This window comes from Bombus fervidus, chromosome 10, assembly GCF_041682495.2.
Source record: "Bombus fervidus isolate BK054 chromosome 10, iyBomFerv1, whole genome shotgun sequence".
NCBI lineage: Eukaryota > Metazoa > Arthropoda > Insecta > Hymenoptera > Apidae > Bombus > Bombus fervidus.
This window is the reverse complement of record NC_091526.1, coordinates 13,660,317-13,672,378: the sequence shown is the minus strand read 5'-3', so window position 1 is coordinate 13,672,378 and position 12,062 is coordinate 13,660,317. Positions and strand designations below refer to the sequence as shown.

General features: G+C 40.4%; 1 protein-coding gene across 2 annotated transcripts in view; it reads right to left on the bottom strand.

Annotated features, from left to right (window-relative positions):
- Positions 1–7,914, bottom strand: part of Rhea (Talin_middle and talin-RS domain-containing protein rhea) — a 157,235-nt gene extending 149,321 nt beyond the window's left edge. The window contains exon 1 of one of the 2 annotated variants that reach the window (XR_011800809.1): positions 7,765–7,914. The gene's annotated coding sequence lies outside the window, so the exon portion shown is untranslated. Of the gene's footprint in view, positions 1–465; positions 1,058–7,764 lie in introns of those variants that run through there. The other variant, XR_011800808.1, reaches the window with a different exon arrangement.
- Positions 7,915–12,062: the final 4,148 nt, after the last annotated feature.

The following is a 12,062-nucleotide window of genomic DNA, read 5'->3' as shown; positions in this document are numbered from 1 at the left end:
ATAACAAGAATTCGCTAGAAACGAACACAAACGGAAGAGAATCTCCGTCCCGATTTTTCACTCTTCTATCTTGTTTTTGTCACATGCAAATTTAACCTGCTGAGTAATAGCGTGAGACTGAAATCCAAAAATATTACTCTCCTTCGTACAGTATGAATGTGTCGATGACATCACGTTTTTTCGTTATCGTATATTACTCGCGTAGTTCGCCTTGTTAAAAAAACTGCTCGTCTTTCGTTCAACGAGTCTTCTGTCTCTCGAGTTTTCTGGGACGTCTGTATGATTTGAGGCATAGAATATACAGAAAACGTGTCTTACTGTCCGCCAACGGGAAATACACGATTACGTATAATTACACGATCTCTGACCCACGATACGAATAAGTTATAAGGTTGCTAAAGTGTAGAGGAAGTGAACGCTGATGTTATTTGCATAGGCGATATTGCTAATTATTGACAAACTTACTTCTTTGTCGTAAAAAGTCCAATACCTGCGAAAATCGACACTCTTGATTCGAGTCACGCTTAATCACGAACTTCAACTTGATCTGGATATCGTAGAAAAACCGATATCGCACGTATCAAGTACACAGGACAAACATAAATCTTCACGCTTCATTTTAAATCCACTATACAGCCTCTAAAACGAGCCACTCGCTCTACCGCATATACCACTTTTACCAGGCCAAGTACCAGTCGCCAGTTCATTATTCGTTCAAAATAAACGTTCGTGTACCAGCATGATTCCCGTATGCTTCTCCCCTGCGACTTCCCGAAAATCGTTGTTATCTCCGTTTCTCGTTGGATTATTACGTAACGAGGTCGAAATTAAAAGAGTTACGCGGAAAAGTATGACACATATCGGCCATCCGGTATTTATCTACACACGAAGGAAGTGGTCGTCGATTTCCTCGCAACGCGGTGACCAACGTCCACGGCGATCGACACGCCGTGAAATTGTGGCGAATAAAATGACGAGAAGGACGATTAACAGCCTGTTGCTTCTTGTAATCGCGTAGGCCACCCACAAGACGCGTAAGCTCGCGCGTTCCTCGCATTCTTCGCGCGTCGGCGGCGCTACGAAAGAAAAATAAACGTAGGCGTCTTTTTCACGTTGTCGTTGTCGCCCAACAGAATGCACCTGTGCATAAACCGGCAGAGCGTGGGCGATGCTCGATATACGTAGCGGGCAAATAGCTCGGGATACGTGGGCACGACCTGCATTTCAAATGCCTCGAGGACAACCCGACTGCGTTTACGTGATTTTTCAACCAGCCCGGAAACTTTAATCATACTCGCTCGCTCGGTTCGACGTACGGTTTATGCAACTTTTGTATTACGAAGCGATCGCAAGTAGAGAGCAAGCGACGATATTACGAACGATATTTTTCCAAACGCGTTGGAATTTGCCATTATTTATGTATATACTTATAGCGGTAATTCATTTTTCGAGAAACTGAATACTAATTATGCGATAACCGTGCAAACGTCTCTTGTAAAATACGAAGTAGGTTTTTTAAGAAGAAAATCATCGGAATTGAGAAATCTATTGACACGGAAAAAGCGTATTCATAGCCGACTTGGCGTCACGCGTGAAGAGAATAGGAACGGAGCCAGTATTTCGTTGCCAAAAATCTTAATAATTACCTCTACTTTGTCGTCGTTACAGCAACGTTACAACTTTAACAACCGATTCTCGTCCAACGCATCATTTTTCAAATTATATTCGTCCGTCTTTCAAAAACTGTAATAATTGCGCTTGTTCCGTCGATAAAAAAAATAGACAAGTGGTACCAAGAAACAAAGAGAATCATTTTATCATTTTACGCGCAAAGGTTATTTCGATACGACACGCTTTTACAGGAAATAAACGTAATACATTTTAAGAGCGTTCTCGAGGGTTTCGGAAGCGTGTATTTGAGAAACCAGGACAAACCGACATCGATTGAAAAGTGGATAGCACCAGATAAATCTCGCGCTTCCAGCGTCAAAGAGAAAAGTTTCGGTTGGACAGTTGCCAGGACGGCGCTTATAATCCAATTTTCATTCATTTCTGCTTTTTTACCGCACGAGGAAAATGTTTTCTCTCTTGTGGAAAACGTTAGCCTTGGCCTGCCTTATCATCCGTTTCCTGCGGGGACTCCAAGATGGAGCAAGCACCGCTTACGTCGAGCTGATAATACATTTTTATGAGTACGTAAGCGTTTTGTGTAATGAATAAATTTTTATCATACGTTCGAAGGTTTGTGAAATTTTTATCGCGACAAACGGTATCAACGTTAATTGGAAAATACAATTTATCGCACTTCCTAAGGGTATAGTATTCTTCTCTTCTACTCAGGGTCTGAGTGCACCCTTATAATTACAGAATTCGTAAAATGTTACAAAGTTGAAGTAATATTCAAGCGGTACTCGTTTATTTGCCCTGTTGTTTGTTTTATTTTGTTTTATGTCGCGCATATAGAAAGTATAATATCATCGATCAATACGTTACACGCGAATGTATTAATAATGATAATTTTGCAACACGTGAAGTTATTAAAGTTTTCACGAAGTTCTTACTGCTCGCTAACGAAATTCTTTCGCACTTTTTCCATAAATCGCTGCCGCGCAATTAAAAATCATTCGTTATCCCCCGCCCTATTTCGGCGAAGCAAACACGGAAGACAAAGCATCCATCTCCGACGTCCTAACTTGATCAACATCTCCATGTGGCTGTTGGATCCACGAACGAATCAGTTTGTCAGGCGATCTCCAGGCAACTCATTTTTGGAGCAAACCGGGAGATACTAGCACCGTTCCTCGGCCCTTCAATGGCAATAAATATAGGAACAACCCCCGGAGATGCCTCCATCTAGCAATTTCCCGCTCCTTTCTCTCTCTCGGACAAGTTTATCACCCCCTTTGTCCTATCCATCGTTCGCGATGCACCCTGTCGTCGAATCGTTGCTACACCCATCCTAGAAACTTTCTCCATTATATACATCTCATGTACCTAGGAGAAACTTTATCGAGGACCGAATCAGATTGATATCAGTGGAGCTAGATACATGGAAGTTGTAAGAATGAGTCAACTACCCGAACGTCTGCCCGCTAGCAAACATAGCTTTCTAACGTTATCGGAGCTTTTGAACCTTTTCAGGGGTATAAAACGTCGTTATTCCTTTTGTGACTGATATGCTGGCAGCAGGGTCGTTTCAGATCAAATCGTCGAATAAAATTGTTTCTACGATTTTGCTTGCGCAAGATTGAGAGATATAGCGTGAAATTTTGAAAATAACAGAAATTTGTCGCGGATGTCGAAACTGGCGAAAGACTTTGCTCGATTATGTAATGTGCGAGGGTTTCACATCGCTCGAGACAATTTTTATCAATTTCTTCGTTAAATAATCTCATTTGACGATTACGAAACTTTTATCTTGGCGAATAACCGCTAATCTCTGCGAATGTCTAAAAATTGACGATCTTTTAGACCCGCCGCGCTCCTATCAAACCAACAATCGAATTATTACGCTAGATCCTTGTATCGTCTTTTCGTAGTAATTCGATGATCGAGCACCCGAGCCCATTCTTATTCCGAAACTAATCTCCTAGACCGACACGTGCCGTTTCCCATTCCATGAACAGAATCTCCGCCATCGGCACAAGCTACAAGGTAGTTTTCGCAAAGAAGAGGAACAGTCTGCAGAGGAGGATGCAACCAGATATAGAGAAGTCGTCGGGGGCAGAGCAACGAGGAGAATAGATTTTATGGGGGAACTTCGGAAGCCTGGAACCGGGGGTCGTACTGGCGGTGGCCATAAAAAAACTAGGCGCCCGCTTCAGGATACGACGAGATAGGATATGTTTTGCCAAAAGCTGGGAAGCGTCGCGACGGCGCCAGGAAGTCTGGAGCCGGGCTCTCCTGGTTACTGTCAATTCCAACTGACTTCTATCCCAGAAATTCGTCCCAAAAACTACGGCGTCGACGAGTTTTCGCTTTGCTAAATTCTTTATTATCGTTATATTTTTCGATAATATTATAACTCTTCCTCTTGATTATTTACCGCGAATGATACGTTATAGCTTTAAAGAAGGAATCAATGCTGTGTTATTCGTAACATAATTTTGTTGGCATAAATACCCGAAGCAACGTCAATTACTTTTTAGAAAAGGCAAACCGTCTCGCTACTGTTACGATATCGTTACAAAAATCCACTTCTGTTATCAAACTATATTTTCCAGTGCACTCGTGACAAAAGAAAGAAAGATTCTCTCGGGGGAGAATCATAATTCGTTCTGTGGACACGGCGTTTCACGTGACGTTTAACAATACAGGAGGATTAACTACGAGCAAAGGGTGAGGGATAGAAAGAATTCTATACGCGGTCGAGGGAAAACTTGCCAAAGTTTCGTACCGAAGGCTGTTGTTCCTTCGCGTGCTACTGTGCGAGTTCATCTCCGTTTTGGATACAGATGATTTATGAGCGAGACGACGGCAAACGATGGACATAAATCCAGGAATAAATTCATTTTTCTGAAAGGTTTCGATCGTCTCCGTGCCAGATTATGGTCTACCCTACCCACTACTATTGCTTCAGATATGTAGATAAGATACAAGTTTGCATTATGCGAGCCAGGGAATAAATACGTCTTTCGAAGGATAGTTCTCAGAATTTATTCGAGGAATCCATTTATCTCGATCTGTTTATCTGTGCGAACTGTTGTAAGGAACTTTTCCACGCGAATTCGATGAGTCACAAAGACGACGAGTATTCTTGTAAGTCTGTGTTTTTTCGCTCAACGTACGGTAGAAAGAAAATTTTCAGGTGAAGTTCCCTAGTCTGCAAATATTATCGCTACCTTTTAAATCTTTCTTATAATTCTCCAGTTGTTTACAGCATTATAATTTATCAGATATACACTCGTGGTAAAAGTGAAATCTATTGGAAAGTCGCTTCCTTACGAACCTTACACGTCGGTCCTATAATATTCATCCAACACAATTCGTTCGTATTTAGATGTTTCTACCTCATATAGTTTACGATTTTCTCGCCGCCGGAAGAAAGGGAATGCTGATACGTAACAAGACCCTAAAAGAGTACAATGGAACAAGCCCTTGCGAGTTCAGTCGAGGATGATTCGACAAATTCTCGATACGCGTGGGGGATGCGCACCGAGAGCAAGAGCGAAGCGTGTGCGGCTATCGAAATCACCATAAAAAGTTACCCGTGTCTAATGCGACAACCGTGAATCGTAAATTCGAAGAGAATTTATGCGTAGAACGATTTCTGCTCGAGTTCTCTCTGACGAAGACGATGATTTATAACACGACGATCTTGGATATTTAATAACGATGTTTTATAATCACTTTGACGTTCTACGATATTCGTTTCTCTTTACTGCTTGGTACAGAGTTTAAGAGGGTTTTCGGTTATGGTCGCCAAGTATGTAAATATAAGTTATCGTTTTAATAACATCTAAACTTCGAAACGAACTCGATGAAATCAAAAATTGAACATATTTTGATTTAATTTTAATTTAATTTTAATAACTGAACGATACAATAAAGTTGATACAATAGAAGAGACAATAAAGCTGTCGTGTTCTTCTGCGATTCTACTGTTATATACAACCACGGCTCGATCCAATCGAATAAACACCGAGCGTGCGCATTTTCTATAGAACGATTAGCGTGGCGACTTCCGGCGAACTCCCTGCGAACGGCGAGTTTCCGGAAAAAGCATCTCGCTGACAAATGACACGTCGTGATTCTCTGTTCGTCCAAGCGGATGTGACGACGTATCGCTAGCTCGTCTCATCCCCTTTCTATCTCCACTGTTTCTTCCCTTACAGATTCGTTCTCCCTTTTCGTACGCGGTCGCCGTTTTCGCTCGACTGACTTTTCAGATTCCATGGAATCATCGCTCCCTTGGCCCCCTTGGTATAAAAATAGCTGGCGGAACCGGATACCGGAAGCGCGGCAGGGCACCACCCTAACGATACAACGAAAATCCAAGAGCCATGGAAACCAAGGAGCTTCCCTCGAGTTCTATTCCGATTTGTATCCATGGGACAGAGAAAAATTGCATCGAAGTGTAATTAATTCGAACGACCCTGCCTCGGTAGACGGTTCGTCGACGTCGTAAATATCCACGAGTTTCCGATAATTAATTTTTATTAATTCCGTTTATTTCAAAGAACTTTGTTTCGTTTGGTGTATTCTGTATAACTTATAACATAAAAATTATTAAGACGTTGCTGTTAATAGCGACGGTCTACTACGCTGACAACGCTACTATAAACTGATTCGTTACAGTTGGTCGCTATTCCTATGACCACTTTTCTTAAAAAGCATCGAGGACGCGTTACTCGAAACGACGGACGAAATGGAACCCCTGGGGTTAATTAAATCAGCGAGAATCGTCGCATCGTTTCTGTACGCGCCGTTAAAATTATAAACTCGAATTAGCACACGTGTCGCTCGTAATTTGGCTCGTTACATTAACTCCCTCGTATAATGTATCGCGTCAAATGTTTCAACGCAAGAAATACCCCCAGCGACCACTAAAATGAAATATCACATAGCATAATTCGTCAAACAAGTTGAAATCGTTAGAAAATTTATCGAAACCTTACTACATCTTACGATCGTTACGATAATTGAGTTTATGAAAACTGTTCCTTCATCTTTATCTTTATCTATGTCCTTTATTCCACGGCTAAAGTAATTTCGTGCGTTTCTTCTTACAAAGAACGATCGATGTAATTCCTTCCGAACGACGTAAACTTTTTCAACTGAACACGATAACGTTACGCTACTAAATTAGCTTAAAGAACAAAAAATGCAAATAAACGACAGCAGACGTGGATTGCGAATGAAACGGCTGTTAACAAGTCCCTGGAGGAAAGAAGGTAGAGGGAATTGCTCGCGCAAACTGTATCGAGGGTGTTAACTACCGTAGACGAGATACTTGACTAACCCCTGGCATTTAAATCGCATCGAGCATTTGGCCACACGGTGCATTAGTCCTGGTAGAATGATCATGGATATACGAGCAAAGGGATGCATTGTACCGGGTGTGGACTTAAGTAATGAACGTGTTCACGGGGTGCGAATATTAAATTACAAGTGCTCGCGTACGGCGCACCATAACGCAATATACATATACAGTTACACGTAATTCATCGTATCATTTACTTCGTATTAAGCTTCGATACCTTGCAATACGTATGACTCGTTGCTTTTTTAAAGTTTGTATTTTTAAAAGATCCTAAGTAACACCTTTCCTTTTCATATCCATTCTTTTCATTCTATTCTTCCATTCTATTTTTTTTTATTTCAAACTTTAACAACGTAACTACGATAATCGCATCTCGTTATAGCGTTAGCGAAGTTTAAAAAAGTTTAGCGTAGAACGTTCTATGGTAAACGTTCGAATACTTTCGAGAGTCATTGTGTATCTATAGATAAACCACCCGTCTTTTCGAAAACATTAAACGGGATACGAGTATTCGAAAGCTCGATAGAGCGAATGCATGCGAACGGCGGAAATTCGATCATGCCATTGGCTCGCATTTTCACGAGTTTCCGCGTCCAATTTGTAGGATATATAGCTGGTAGCGGTGATTCGGTCCCTCGGATCGTTCCTGCACCCCATAAATATCCAGAAACCACATAAACTGACCATTCTGAGTGGCTAGCTTCCATCTACGTGCGCCGAAATTCTCGTGAAAGACCCCCGCTAGTAGAATCGCGTGTCCACGAGAGACAAAAGTTACTTACCCTTGCGACGAGCTACGCAGGATACACCCCACCTACAAGGGGTTGCCACGTACACTGGCCAGTGTACACAAACCACCCCTGACAGGGCCGAATAAAGAGGACGTTCCTCGACAGATTAGTGCTTAAGTGGTTCGATACTCTCCTCTTAAGTAGTCGCTACTTTGTTTTCCTCGGTCGTCACTTTGCAACGACGATAAAAGCCTACGTTTCCACGTTCGGTGGTTCGTTCCCTGTAACACCATAATCAATTACGTATCAACGAGTTGCAAAAAAAAAAAAGAGAAGAAATAATAATCAATTTAGGGTATCGATATTTCGAGATTTTGCACATCAAATAGTAGATATATAGAGGTTTATGTGCAGAGAATTGTTGGTCGGTGAGGTTTAATGACGAGATTGTTGCTCGTTGTTAAAACCGTCGAATATATTTTAAATTAGTATACAGGCTATATTCGCTGAGACGCTCGTACAGTGTATACGTCGTAAAATAGGATCGCTAATTAGATCGCTGATACTTCGTTGATAACTGAGTGATAACTGATCGACGACTGACTGTAACTCTTTTCGGTTGCGTTCGTTTATTTATACTGGTCGGAGGAGAGTCGGAAAATTCGAATTCGTCTTCGTTCGACGATTGTACGTAGCGGCGACCTTGTTTTGCCCGGAGTTTATTTATTCTTATATTACGTGTATCCTAACAACCTTGATACTCCGAGGCAAAACTACAACATAAATTAAATTGTCCTCTAACTCGTGTGCCGCTACAGATATCTTTATTTCACGTACGTCAACGTATTATCGTTGTCATATTGATCGTTTAAATTGCGTAATTCGTGTGAAGCAATTTCTTTGCTAACTTTGTATTCGCTGTCAGAAAGATTAAAAGCTAATGAACATTAGCATGAAAGCTATGCGGGAAAACGAGGAAAGTCTAGTACCCCTGCCGGTGACGAAGGACGATTAATAATAATTAAAATCGAATTCAGCGTGCAAAGACACCCCTGTAAGCCGAGCAAAAACATCGTTGATCTATGATTCTCGTGAAAGATTATAAATGTCATCATCCCTAGTGTTCTTTCTTGCTCAATAAATTCTTACTGTTCCTTGCCCGACGAACCTTAACGAACAAAGTCTACTCTCGGGCTTGCGATTCCATGGACGATCAATTTTTATTCTTTATCGCAAAAGTTTTCTCTCGGAGAAATGGAAAAATACGCGATATCATCGACAATCGCAAATAGTATCGTATACGTCGACATCGTAGTATCGTATGTATTGTTATTTTGTATAACGCCTTCGCTTCACCTAAAGACGATCCCAATGTATCCAATTTTTTTCAATCCCTCGTTATAGGTTCGTACATATCGTACAAACTCCATAACCCACTCAAATCTGCCAATTAACATTTATTCGTTCGTTTACAGCATTCGCGTATTGTTCAACACATTCGTTAATCGAATAAATTGCGCGTTAATCGTCGCTGCACAATCCAACATTTAACCAAACTGAACAGATACGTAATGAATAAAATTAGGGGTTGTTCGTCGTAGGGGTTGATCCTAGGAGAAACGATAACACGATCTCGACAAAACGCAGCCTTCCCCGTTCCCGTATGAATATGACTTTCAATCAGGCCACCCCAAAAGCGCAGCCGAGCTTTTAATCAATCGAACCGATAGACGCGTTTTGGCAATTCGATCAACCAAATCGTTCGGTGAATTACGTCTCCCACTATCCTAAATCATCCTCCTTGCATCGGGACCGATTACATAAATCGCGCATTTCGTGTATTGCGCCATTCTATACGCCTCGCTTTCGTATATAATGTATATACTGGGTGTTCCGTAAAGTTTGGCCTAAAGTTTGTACTTGTCCAAAAAACGAGCAGTGGAAACGTTAATTTAGAGTATCGACCTAACGAGTATCAAGGAGAAGATGAACTCGGAACATCGATAACCGATTGAACTGTACTGAATGTATGAAAAATGAGCGTCGTGACCACTATCTAATTATTATATTAAAATATTAAAATCAATTTTTTATTGCATCGTATAGAACTCGTGTCAAACAAAGTTGTTGAGGAACAAAAGATTTCGGAGGAACCACAGGTCGCGACTCAACCATTTTCTTGAAAAATGACGTAAAGTTTCATTGTCTGCTGCATTGACATTATTTATAATATGTTTGCACTTCGCAATTAGACAAAGAGTAAATAACGCGATATTAATGAAGAAGCAAACAATTATTTCTTACGATTTCGCTTTATTATAAAATTAATTACTGCGTGAAGGATGTCCTTCAAGCACAGGGTAACGCTAAAAGAAATGGTCGTCGCTGTTGAAATATTTCTTTTTGAAATACCGAGTATATTTGAATATGTATATTGATGTCTATTTGTACGAATATATTAGACAATCGTCTCCACCCTTGCAGATGTACGCACGTGACAGAATATATTTCGATTCGTTATAGCCGATATTCTCTCTGCGATTCGCACTATCGATCATGGGACACGCAGAACTGAATTTCTGATTTATTAGGGTGACTCGCGCACACGAGACATTTGTTCGAGGGAAAAATGAAATTTAAATGAAATCTAACTTATAATTGAATCATTCGTTTGATTTCTACGAATACATATTATATTATTGTTAACGAATTGAAATATTAGTAAATTCCAGTATATATATCGACAAGTAGAAGTGTGGTATTTGTTTTTTTGATTTTGTTACGTGTATTGCAATTTCACTTCTCTTTCTTCTCTTTCCTCTTCTTTCCTTCCATTCCCATCCCTCTTGTTACTCTGTATACCCTCTTTGCCGATCCTCCTCTTAAAGGAAAAGCTTGTTATTGCTTCTACCGTTTCGCTTTCTTCTTCTATCCTCCACTCTTTTTTCCTTCTATTTCAGTTTCTAAATAATATTATGAAATGTCCATATCCGGTGTAAGATATTCGATCGATATTCGGGAAATAAAAACACAACATCGTCATGTGCATCAAGCGAAATCTATTCGTATCTTCTTCATAGAAAATAAATTTGACTAGGTTTATAAATGCCTGACATATTTTCATTCTCCCCTATGCATTTTTTGTAGAGTTTGTCATACTATCGAGCGCGACATGCCATTATATCGCAACGGGGGGGGGGGTAACTTTTGCTTACACAGTAAAGTGGCGATGATTTTTCTCTAAACTGTTATTTTAAGAGAGGCTGTTTTTTCATCCTTCGCCTTCCCAATGAATATCCATTTCGTTATGACAACAATCTGCATCTAACACTCGACGAGACGATATTTTCAAAGAACATTTGAAATTTTCAGTCGCAATTTTCAAATAGTTATATCTGTATTAAGAAACACGTTTGTGGAAACCTTTGGTTGTAACTATATTTCAATTTTGCATAACCTAGGAAAGAGTTCAAATTTAAATCAAATGGCAAATTTGGCAACGGAGAACGTAATAGGGAGAACGAAATTTACCAAACGCTCCAAAATAGAAAATTATAATAACCATTCCGTTGGTCGTTTCAGCGAATCCTCGCCATTAATTCGCAAAAGCATCGAAGCGTCCTCGACAATTTTAATAACTCATGGTCATCGCGTAACACCGCCGCCGCCAGTTTCCCCGTCAGCCATAAAACACTTTACAACTTTGCCAATAAAAAAGTTTCAACAATTGAACCCCCGTTCAAGGAGATCAATATCGGCTAGCGTGCGATTGGATCGTACCGCACCAATCGAGACTGTTCGCCGCAACAAGGGTTGAATTCTGCGGATTCTGCGCCACTAGATAACCGTTCTTATTGGTCACATTTTCGCCAAAGGGGCTGGTACACCGTGTCAGGGTGAAACATTCCCAGAAATGGACGATCCCAGTGAAATACAGCGAATTTCCAATTTTTACCTCACCCCTTACCGTGTTTTCTTGAACGCCCACCATCTACGAGTACTTCCACGTCTCGATGAGCTTCTCCTGCTTTCTTCTTCTTTTCTTTTTTTTTTTTTTTTAACAGTCGAAATGGTCCGTAGAAGAAGATACGTCATTGGTTCTTCTTCGTATGCGGAAGATGTGACAAAATATTGGGTAACTGAATTTGGTACGTTCTTCTTCGTATTTCAAGGTAATGTCGTTAGTCAAAAATGAAACTTATCTATCAAAATTTAAACAGAATATAACGATATTGAATTCTATCATCAGTTTCTAGAATCGCTTATTCATTTTCACATCTCGCTTGTGTAATGATAAAGAGATGATATAATATCGTATATTCTAATTCGATGTGTTGTATCCTCGACTT